Consider the following 12120-nt stretch of genomic DNA (forward strand, 5'->3'; position numbering starts at 1 on the left):
TGTCTGTATAATTCCCGGCTATACTACAACCTGCTAAGGGCTTGATGTGTGTATTATGTCTGTATCTCAGTTGGCAGCTGCTTTAACCATTTAAGATTTACCCGGCTGCTTAGTTAGGGGGAGGAGGGCAGAGTAGCCATCTTGATAGCAAAGGACAAACGTGGGGTAGATCTGCCAACAAACATGAGACTGCGAGACACAAAGTTGTGTTCGTGCCCTTGAATTCCGAACTCCGTGGGGGTTCAGAATGAGCATCAGCAGGGGAGAGATGCCAGTACTGAAGGGGTGGGGAAGTATGTGTGGGGGGATTCTTCTTGCTTAAGCAGAACCTTTGCCGCAGTTAGCAGAGACGTCTCGTGTCCTGTCAGTATCTCATGCTGCTGAGGTACAAGATAAAACCGGGGAGGGGGTTGTGTGCAGTGACTGGAAAGAGATCATGTGACTAGTTTAAAAGGCTTGTCCACATTATTTCCCCTAGGAAACTCTCCAGCCGAGGATAAAAATGAATGGAGGGTCCTGGTTGGATGAGGAGAGGGGAGGATCATGTGTATCTGAGAGACCAAAGGGTGAGCGGCGCACTTTTAATTTAACCACAAAGAGCATTAAGTCAATGTGTAAATTAAGGATGCGGTTCCCATTATTGGGGCGTGAGGTTTGTCATCAGAACAGCTTGATGGGTGGGCACAGTCAGAAAAGAGATTTCTTTGTGTGAGACCTTGCTGGGAGCCACAGCTAAATTGGTGTGTTTGTAATGAGATGCTGTAGTCTGATAGCAGATAACTGGAAGGGGAATGCATGGTTCAGGACTGGATGTGGGCTGCAGATCCTCTCGCTTTTGGTCACAGTGCGGGCCAGGGCGGCAGGGATAAAAAACCAGTGCCAGGTGATGGTTGTGATGGCCCAGGCACAATAAACTTGCTGCTCTCAGTCCTGTTTCCCACGGAGAGCTATCCACAACTTGTCTTTCCCCTGAGCATGGGTCCCTGAATGGGTACATCTCAAACATCTTCTTTCAGGGACACTTGGCTGCTTGAACAAGGCTCCGACCGTTCTAACCTGTGCTTTGCGTTCCTGCTCCCGAATGGACCACTGCAGCCCTCCCCATCCTGTCAGAGTGAGAAGCCTGAAGCTAGTTAAACTACCAAAGTAAACACAGCTCTGCCTTGAACTAAGGATGAAATGTTCAAGGGAGTTTTATTTGGGCAAACTGCTGTTACCAGATGTTACTAGTAATATAAGGCCTTAGAGGGCAATAAGAGCCTGCCAGAGACGGGTGGAGCCCTGTGCATGCACCTGCAAAGATAATGCTGGGCTTTGAAGCTGGTCTTCAGGGATGACAGGGTTAGGAGGGTCTCTTCCAGAACTGGCACCTGTGAAGCGCGGGGAAGATTCTGTTATCTCAGTGGGTAGGAGATTTGTGCACATAGCTGCCCTCTGCTCCCACTCCACCATGTCTGTACCAGACTGCCATTGCCGCTGCAGTGTGCCCCTGGCTTGTCAATACAAGGACGTTATTAGAAATTGGAGGTCTAATTCTTCATTATACTAAGGCCCCCTTACAGTCTTCTGGCAGCATAGAGGAGCCTCGGAGTGAGTGGAAACTACCTCCTGTGCAGGGGGCAGTACCTGGCTGGCTGAAGGCTCCCTGCCCTCTGCCCCCAGGACAGGGCTGGCTCAGAGGGCACTGCACTAGGGCTAGTCTGTGTTTCCCAGGACCAGTGGGAAGCAGAGCATAAATTAAAGCCGCCATAAAGCTCCAAATATGGGAATGCAACGGTGGTTTACAGCTATGTTAACCCACCACCTTCCACCTCCCATCCCTGCGGGATGTAGCTGAGAATTGGGCCCTTGGTCGTCGTCGTAGGTGCTGAAGGCCCCCCCGATACCTACTTGGTGTTAGTTCCTTCCCGACAAGTAAAAACTTCCCAAGTGCTCCGTCAGCGTACCCTCTGGTACCTTAGGTGGGGTAGCCTCCTTTGTTACAATGCTTGTTACAGAGACCTGATGTCACACCAGCCCTACGGCCTCTGCTTAATCATCTGCTCACACTGGATTTACCCTGGAAACCCTTCAAAGGGCTACGGGAAGTTCCAGTTCTAACAGGACCCTTTGGTTAATTCTTTCTCTTCGCCTTTGCTTTTGCAGCAGGTTCCTTTCCTTATTCCATGATGTAGTAAATGTAAGGGGGACATGCATAGCAGCAGGATCATGCAAGTATCAAGACTGGTGTGTGATTTTTGCTGTTAGATCTGGTGCCCTGGCCTTAAAAAAGCCACAGGAGAGAGAATTCTCCACATGGAAAGCCATTCTGGTTGCGTGGGGAGAGAATTCCACTGAGGCTGCCATGAGGTTCTGGCAGAGTCGGGTCTCCTTTGAAAACATGGCATTTCCTATAGCAATGGAGTTGAATGTTTCCACCCTAAATAAAACCTACGTAGTTTAACACTCAGCTGCACTATGAAGGCCCAGCTCCCCAATGCCCAGAGAACACAGTTTCCCCCAAATGCAAAGGTACCGCTAAACTCGAAAGGGCATGGGAGCAGTGCTGTATGCCCAAAGTGATGACCTGCAGTAAGGCCTATGAGTGTGCCAAAGACCCAGCAGGAGGGTGCCGATGCAGTTGGCAGAGGAGAAAGTGGCTGTGTGTAGGTCCCAAGGGGTACATGTACACTGCATCTGGGAACAAGCCTCCCACCCTGGGTTCACAGGCTCGCGCTAGTGTGTTAGAAACAGCCGTGTAGATGTTCCAGCTCCAGCTAGAACTCCGGCTTGGGAGACTGGGCTTCAGCGCCAGAGCTGGATCGTCAAAGCACTGTCTACACAGCACTTTTTAGCGCACTAGCTTGAGTCTATGGACCCAGGCTGGGAAGCTCACTCCCAGGTGCAGTGTAGACACTCTTCCTGCCTCACTGATGATCACTGTGAAATCATCACAGCGCTGAGTCCTAAATGCCCCCTGTGCCCCATCATCCAGTGGTTGTAGTGCCCCTGGCCCGAGTCCTTGAGCTCGGTGGGAATTTGGAGAGCTTGGCACCTCGTAGGACAGAGCTATCTGAGAAGGACCAGGGGTTAGCTGTGAAAGCACAGGACCAGGGACTTAGAATGGCTTGTTTGTACTCCCAGCTCTGCTGTTCCCCTTGCTGTACGCCCTTGAGCAAGGCACTCAACCGTGTGGTGCTGTTTCCCCATCTGTAAAAGGGGGCGAGATACTGCCTGCCTCATGGGGGGTTGTAGGGTGTGATTCATTAATTTGTAGAGCTCTTTGCCTGGGAGGTGAGAGAGCAGAGTAGGGTTTATATTATTCCCTTCTTTATGTTGGTGCAAGCGATAGTGAAACATGGTTGGTCTTATGTAAAGAGCAGCAACACCTCTCAGTTCAGACTTCCTTTACCAAAGAGCGAACTTGGAAGGCTGTTCACATGAGAGTCTAACATACTGGCTCTCGGATGCAGAAGGGCCTGCCCCACAAAGAGCTCAAGTGCTTGTACTGTCCCCAGAGAAGAGTCAGACTGGGAAATGTGTGTGGGTCAGCGTTTTATTTAGCACTCCACATCTGGGATGGCTTCCAAGCTACCCCAGATGTTTAAGCAGCACAGATGAGTTTCCAAGCTCCATCTTGGTAACCGGTCCCTCTCCCAACCTTTGGGAAAGGCAGGGAAATGCTGCATAGCTCTGCCTTTTCCCCAGTGCTGCAGGGAGTGGCAGAGGGACTAAACCGGCTACGGACATTACTGATCACTTTAAGGGGCCATTGCTTTTTGTCTTTAATATTTCCATATTTGATCACAGACCCTTGTCACTAAAATGATCAGATCTAGGCAGGATCCTGGTGCCAAAACATTTCGGCATCTAATGTCTTTTCACCCCAAGTCAGATTGGAATGCTTGACAGACGAGAAAAAGGCGCAGTTCAGTGACTTGACTTGTCTTTTTACTTGCCAAGCAGATGAATAAGGCACAGCCTCGGAGAGCTGCTCTTTGCAGCAAAGACGCTCCAGTGTCAGTGTTTATTTCCCCGGGTGGCAGGAATTCAAAATGGAGGGAAGAAAATGAGATTGGAAAAGAGTCTTGTTTTGTTTGGACCCCGGACAGTTCTCTGTGGAAAAACGGGAGGGGCTCTGGGGATAGAGAAGAGCCAATAAAACCAATGTGTCAAAAGCAGGCCAGCAGCCAACAGAGTGTTCAACAGGGAGTGGAGCAGGGCTGGGGTTGTGGGTTTGCAAAGTATAAAAGACAGGAGGCTGGGGAGGAGGAAAATCAAGAGAGCTGTTAAAACCAGGGTTACAGCTCAATGGATAAATACGTTTACACCGCGCTGCAGTAACGCTTAGTGAGGACGTTACCTATGCCACCAGCAGAGCTTCTGTCCATGTAGGTACTTCACCTCCCTGAGAGGTGGTAGCTATGTTAATGGGAGATGCCCTCCTGTAGACATAGCTCGGTCTACCCTGAGGGTTAGGTTGGTATAACTGTTGTTCAGGAGTGTGGATTTTCCACACCCCTGAGGATCGTAGTTTTACCGACATAAGTTTGTAGTGTAGACCAGGCCTTAGAGGAGCAAGAGGGAATATCAAGAAAGCATATGGAATCTTGAATAGCATCAAGGCTTGTGCTTTTTAAGAGCAGGGAGCCAAGGGCAGATGATAAGGAAATAGCATAGACATTAAATAATTAATTTGACCTGGGTTGGAGTTTGCCAAAACATACTGCACAAAAGCTGAGGAATTGGTGCTGGGATCACAGGGGCAGCCAGCCGTTGAAATGTGATTGCTTTAGCAGAGATGGCTGGGGCTTCCAGACTTTGGAAGTGAAGAGCAGTTCTGCAAAAAGCAATTTACTCTGCCAGCAGTCGAGGGCGTTTCTCACCCACATTGGAATCAGAAGGTTCCCTCTGACAGCCCAGCTTCTCCAGCCCGACCTGCAATACGCTCAGTGTTTGTGGCACTGGTCTGCTGGTGTAGGAATTGCTGTGAGGTCCTAGGCCAATTCTGAAACTTCTCTGCAAGTTCCAAGTCCAAGCAGGGGATGGGGTTCAAGGGCCGAGCCTGTTGTTTAACCCAGCACCTTCGATAGGAATGAAAATGGCACAGAAAAATATTAAAAGAAAAAATCAAGCCAGCTTCTAGTGAGCGATGTGCTCCTCAGGCGCTTTGTTAAAAGTCGTATATTTTAAGGTGGTTCAGCACGGTAGTTGGTTAGAATAAGGGTACCGAAGAGCTGGAGTTGATTGTATGCGGTGCCACTGACCTCCTGCATAACCTTGGTTATGTCACACAACCTTTGTCTGTCTGGTCTGTTTTTCTTTGGGGTAGGCTGATCTCTAGTGTAAACCACAAACATTTGTAGCCTAGAACAAATGTTTTGGAAGTGTCCTGACTAACTTTTACAAAGGCTTTAGCTCCCTTGAGTTAATTAGCAATCAGTTAACTCAAAGGGTGTAGGCATCTCCTGTGCCTCCCACAATGGGATCTCAATCTTGATCATACATAATACAAATACATCACAGATCCAGGTTTGTGTTCCCCATAGATATCCCAGATTACAGTTTCCTACATAAACATTAAAGACTGGTTTAATTAATCCTAGACCAGTGTGTCTTGCTTTGTCATTAACATAATTCTCTTTGTTCTCATTTGAGATTCACCATCTTTATATGTATTTTTGCCTTGTGCGGAGACACACACAGGGTAACAGAGTGTTCGGATCCCACGGTAACAAGCATGTCAGAAATGCCTGACCAGATACAGTGGAACTTCGTAAAGAGTGAAATTCATGCCTATGCAAAAGGCAAACACAATTTAGGCCTGAGAATGACTCAACAAAGGGCCTAGGTCAGGGGTAGGCAACCTCTGGCACGGATGCCGAAGGCAGCACTCGAGCTGATTTTCAGTGGCACTCACACTGCCCGGGTCCTGGCCACCGGTCCGGGGGGCTCTGCATTTTAATTTAATTTTTAATGAAGCTTTTTAAACATTTTAGAAACCTTATTTACTTTACATACAACAACAGTTTAGTTATATATTATAGACTTATAGCAAGAGACCTTCTAAAAATGTTAAAATGTATTACTGGCACGTGAAACCTTAAATGAGAGTGAATAAATGAAGACTCGGCACACCACTTCTGAAAGGTTGCCGACCCCTGGCCTAGGTCATACACAAGCCTTGGTTTAGCTTCTGTGCAGGAGTGAATTTCACCTGGACTCCAAAGCCATTCACTCCCTCGTCCAAAATAACTTCACTGTAAGCAGAGGGACATCGGATCTAGGGTTGCAATTAGTATATTGCGATGCACTGACAAATGAGGACTTTTGTTCTACTTTTCTACTAAGGGAGTTTCACCTTCTCCATGTGCTCTCCAAATGAGTCCCCTTGTATATAAAAATACTCATGTCCTGGAAATGTTCAGATTCTGTAACCATAAGCTGCAGGCTGTTATTGCAATGGGCGTGGGAGAGTCAAAACTGTATTTATAAGTGAGTGTGGACATTTCTCCAGCCATGGCCTTACAGGCTGGGTGTGTTTTTCCTGACTGAAACCGAGCCAGCGTTAGCAGCCAAACATTAAACCAAACACATCCATAGTAGGTGGCTGCAGAGTCCACGATCAGGTTTTTCTTGCAGGGACTTAGGTATTGCTGCAAGTCCTAGTTTTATAGAGATTGTAGCCAGTCCCTGGCTCAGAATGCTGAAGCTGAAATCATATTGGAGTCAGACCTCAGTCTCTCCTCTTCTCCATAAGACTCGTCTTTCTCTTCTTGCATCCTTTTTTTGTATTCTCCCAACTTGCATCAAGTTGTAATAGCCATCACCATCGCATGTAGCTGGACAAAGAATACATTATACAGTGGGCCAATATCATCCCTGGTGTAACTCCACTGATACCTTCAGATCAGAGTATCGATCTCTCCTCGGTATTCATTTTACATTGTCTGCACATTTAGGCTCTCCCTCTGTTGTAGAAACTAGGGTCATAATGGCCTAGGTTGTTACACAGTAAAACACCTTGCCGCATTGATGAGATGGAACCCAGCCATGTTGCTGATCCATACTGCAGCCTTGCACTTAGCAGGGATACATCATGGATTAGACATGTATCTTCGCATACAGTTTAGGCCTCTCATATTGCACCACCTTACCATTGCTGACCATGTTGAACTGCGTTCCCCCAGCACAGCAGTTTCTAGTGTAGACATGACTTCAGTATCTGAGAGAGTGAATTTATATGAAGATGATGCTGAGCTTCAGTCCTCAGCAAGTGTGAATATGAATTCAAGCAGTTTCCAAATGGTGTCCCAGTTTCTATTTATTACATAGGTGGTTTTTTTTCTCTTGGGGAAGGGCCATTAAGTTTGCCTACAATTCTGAACTTTCAGAAAGTTTGCCTTTTTTTATATACAGGGTTTTAGTTCAGCTTGTAGCAATACAGCCCAGCTGCAAAGTTTGCCTCTGAGCTGGGATGTTCATCTCTAATTTTGTCTCAGTTGTAGATGCTGAAAGTGTTGGCTTCTTTCTACAAGAGACATTTAAAGACTTAAGACTTCTGGAAGGACAGGGACTGGGAGAGAATTTCCAGCATAGAGCAGTTTCCAAATGTAATTTCTCTCTTGATCCAGTTTGATTAAAATAGTGTCGATTGTTTGATGATGTTATCCTCTGCCTGGAGGAACAAATGGACATTCACTTGTTTTTTAAACACTGAGTGTCACAGTTGTAGCCAACTGCACCTTTATTTCCCCTCAGAGGTCCAGCAAAGGGCCAAGTATTGGAAGATAGGATTCTAGGCTAGATGAAGCATTGGTCTGACAAAGTATGGCCTTAATTATGTCCTTAAGAGCATCACTCACTGTAGGCTTCCGGTTTCCCAGCCATTGGGTGGAGGCCTGTGTCTCTCTCCCTTCTGACCAGGGTATTTCCAGGTTGAACAAGTCCCTGCCGTCACTGTGTAATTCCCAGCAAAAGACAATCTGCCTAAGTGGGCCTGCTTCTCCTCTCCCCTCAGAGAGGGTACACAGGATAATTGCCCCAGTTATAAGTTACCACACAGTTCTTTCCAAGCAAGTCTATTTAATTCTTAAGATAAAAGTACTACAGAGAAAACATATTAGAAACAATAAAAGAACCTACATGCATGCGAATAAGCTTAGTAGAGATCATCCCTCTCCAACAAGGGCTCTGGCAGGAGCAGCCCTTCAAAATGTCCCTCTTCCCCCACAGGGATTTCCCCTGTGTTTTCAAGTTCATCACACTTTTTGCTCAAAATGAGAACCCAGTCTTAAGGGGCCTTCATAGGCCAAAGTCTTTCCAACCCTTCCCTAAGGATTGGGGCCCTCTGTCGACCAGAGGACCTGGCTGCATAAGAACAAAAGCCCTGCGTCAATTCCCCACCAGGTTCTTTATCCCAGCATCCTTTCTTTGTCCGCTAGCCTCTAGAGAATCCAGTTTGAACCTTTGAAGAGATGTTGAATAGGTAATCAGCCAGACAATGGGCCCACTCCCCAGGGTGAAGCTTCAAAGAGCTGATCAGTGGAGGAAGTTCATTAGCATAACCCTCCTCCTCCCAGCGAGGTAGCATACAGTCTCACCATAGGTTTCATGAACAATTGCATTTTTAATACAATGGACCCCAAAATACTTCAGCTTAATTCAATGAGGTTTGTCTAGGATATTGCTGGGAAATTGCCATCTGTCAACACTGAACTTCAAGGATTTCTTGCAGGAGTTTCTTTTGACAAAGCTGGAATCAGTCTCTATCATTACAATGCTGACTGCTTGATGCTGCCCAGGACCTCGTTTGGTGACTTTGCAGCTTTATTTCTCTCTCTGAATAAGCAGAGCCCTAGAAAAGGGGGAAACCCAGAGAGTTTTGGATTCCGGGCAGCCTTTCTGACACACAAAATAAATCTCAAGGTACTGGTGCAGCAGCAGCAGTTCGACTGCATTGTGCTGAGGTCAGAGCTGGAAGCATTGTCCTTCTAAGCCTTTTTTAGAAGTATCCACAAAGATTAACCCTCAGGCTGAAATTTTTTCCTGCGTGGTCTAAACCCAAAGAAAATATTTTCCCCAGGAAGATCAGCAACAGTCAGTTTGGGGTGGGGGAGGGAGTATGGAGAGGAAAACGGGGGCTTCATTCATACTTTAAACAAATATTTGGCTGCTTTTTTGCACCCAGGACACTTCTGATTTCAGTGGAAAATGAAGAGACTCTGCACCTCCCATAACTCAAGAACCAGGGTCTTCGCACAACACAAGAACCAGGGTCTTCACACAACACAAGAACCAGGGGTTATCCAGTGAAATTACTGGGCAGCAGGTTTTAAATAAACAACAGGAAATACTTCTTCACACAATGCACAATCAACCTGTGGAACTTGTTGCCGGGGATGTTATGAGGGCCAGAATTATAACTGGGTTCAAAAAAGAATTAAGTTCACAGAGGATAGATCCATCTATGGCTATTAGCCAAGATGGTCAGGGACATAACCCCATGCTGTGGGTGTCACTAACAGGGCAGGCTCTAACTTTTTTGCTGCCCCAAGCAAAAGAAAAGAGCACCGTCGCGCCATAACACCCCCTCCCAGTGCTACCCCGCCCCGCCAAAACACCCCCTTCCCAGCGCCGCGCTGCCAAAACCTCCCCGCCGAGCACCATGCCGCCGAACTCCCCCACCACACCACCGAAACCCCCCCGCTGAGCGCCGTGCCACCGAACCCCTCCCGCTGAGCGCCGCGCCGCCAAACCCCCCCCCCCCCGCTGAGTGCCACGCCGCCGAACCCCCCAGCCGAGCGCCACGCCGCCAAAACAAAAACAACACCTCTCCCAGGGCCGCCCGACCGAAACAAAAACAGCAACAACAAAAAAAACCTCGAATGGCCACCCCGCCGAACCAAAAAAAAACAAAAAACACCTGAGCGCTCCCCGCCCCCCCAAGATTGGCCGCCCCTTACAAGGTGCCGCCCCAAGCACGTGCTTGGTCAGCTGGTGCCTGGAGCCAGCCCTCGTCACTAAACCTCTGACTGCCAGAAGCTGATACTGGCCAAGGGGATGGATCACTCGAAATTGTTCTGTTCTGTTCTGTTCATTCTCTCTGAAGCATCTGGAACTGACCACTGTTGGGAGACAGGATACTGGGTTAGATGGACCATTTGTCTGACCAAGTGTGGCCATTCTTATGTTCTTAAACATGTCTCAGGGATTAAAACATGGCTAGTAAAATCTGTATCGTGGGTTCAGTGCTCCTAGCTCGAGGTGACCTTAGGCCAGTGTTCTCAAACGTTTGTACTGGTGACCCCTTTCACATAGAAAGCCTCTGAGTGTGACCCCCCTTTATAAATTAAAAACACTTGTTTACATATTTAACAGCATTATAAATGCTGGAGGCAAAGCGGGGCTTGGGGTGGAGGCTGACAGCTCCCGACCCCCCATGTAAGAACCTTGTGACCCCCTGAGGGGTCCCAACCCCCAGTTTGAGAACCCCTGCCATAGGCAAATCAGCTCCTTGTAGGGCCAGACTTGTAGTTTTGGTTGATGGTCATTCACTCCTGTCGTTTTAAATGCAAGAAACTGTTTCGATGCAAACAGTTGGTGTGGAACTTTCACAAACACTGGTTATGGTTCCCATGGTAACTGTAACTGCTACACTGCACCTAACTTTTATTCCTTACTATATATAACTTTAGAGAACACCAGGCAAGGGGCCTGAATAGAGTTGCGGTGGCTAACTTTGACTTTCGTGAGTTTTCCGTGTGTAACCTTTCATCCATAAAGTCACAGTGAGGTGATTGGTTTTAATTATTTTTTTTCAGAGGCACAAAGAATAAAAAAGAATGAACCTTCACTTTACCCTGGGCTAAGAATTGAGAACACGTCAGCACATGTGGGTTTTACTAGGTGAGTCTGCAAAGTTCAGTCCTGGGATGAGAGCCCCCTAGCAACTTTAATTCAGTCATCTGTAACTGTTGCTTTAAGAGAGACAGATAAGGAGGCAGTCTTCCTAACAGTAACATAGTTTCCTTATCACTATGAAGCAAGGTCTTATCAGGAACTCAGCTTGGAAAGATGTTGCAAGTAACTCCTCTGAAATATACACAGACATACATTGTCTGTTACCCTCTGCTCTCCTTCGGCTGGCACTATGGAAAATGCTAGCAATCAATGAGTTAACTGGCAGCCTGTTGACTTTTAAAGGTTCTGTTCCGCTGAATAACATTTCTCATCCTCATCCTCGTCTGGGAGATGTTCCCTGTAAATAGAGAGAATTCTTGTAACATGCTAAGTGAAAAAATGCAGTGAGAGGAAATTTGAGTCATCTTCCTGTGCTGTTTAACTGGCAGTTTATGACTAATAAACCCCACATTGGTGTTCGTGTATTGGAATCACACTCATCTACCCTTTTCTGAGCATACCAAGCATTACGAAGGTGGCTGTCTTTCAGCGGCCAGGACATATGATTAAGGAAGTAGGAGCCTGGGGTTTTGTTCCTAGCGCTGCCATTGGCTCATGCTCCGATCTTCAGCAAAGTCACTTAACCTCTTGTTGCTTCCGTTTCCTCAGCTGTAAAAACAGTTGGAGATCTAAAATGAAAATGCCTCATTGCAAGGTGAACTCCGATAAGAAGTTGACAGGTCTCTTGAAACACCAATGAGCACAATCTCTCCAGGATAAAAGAGGCAGAAAGACTGGATTAGATTAATGCCATGTACCCATAGGGTAACCAGATGTCCCGATTTTATAGGGACAGTCCCGATTTTTGGGTCTTTTTCTTATACAGGCTCCTATTAACCCCCACCCCCATCCCTATTTTTCACACTTGCTGTCTGGTCACCCTATGTACCGTGCTACCACTTAATATGATGTTGGAGCTGGTAAAGTAGGGAGTGAGGGTGGGGATGGGGTCTGTGTTGGAGAGAGAAGTAGGAGAAAAGTTAGATGAAGATGTGGTAAATTCACAGTAGCCCTAATGGTGTCAAGAGGGAGAATAGAAGGGGGATTATTTAAAACTCAGGAGCATGAAATAATTTCATGGCAGTTCTTCGTGGGCAGTGTTCCCCTCCTGTGTCTCATTTGCCCAGTTAAAATAATATTATATCATGACTTCAGGGGGAAGTTTTGGCTGAGCAAGGA

The 12120-nt window shown here is 47.1% G+C and overlaps 1 long non-coding RNA gene across 1 annotated transcript in view; it reads left to right on the forward strand.

The window, feature by feature from the left end:
- The first annotated feature begins 326 nt into the window (after positions 1-326).
- The window catches only part of LOC128844695 (uncharacterized), a 50085-nt gene continuing 38291 nt past the window's right edge, over positions 327-12120 (forward strand). Inside the window, exons 1-3 of the long non-coding RNA XR_008446522.1 lie at positions 327-385; positions 479-566; positions 10803-10887. This is a non-coding gene — a long non-coding RNA (uncharacterized LOC128844695). The remainder of the gene's footprint in view (positions 386-478; positions 567-10802; positions 10888-12120) is intronic.

Source organism: Malaclemys terrapin, chromosome 10 (genome assembly GCF_027887155.1).
Source record: "Malaclemys terrapin pileata isolate rMalTer1 chromosome 10, rMalTer1.hap1, whole genome shotgun sequence".
Taxonomy (NCBI): domain Eukaryota; kingdom Metazoa; phylum Chordata; order Testudines; family Emydidae; genus Malaclemys; species Malaclemys terrapin.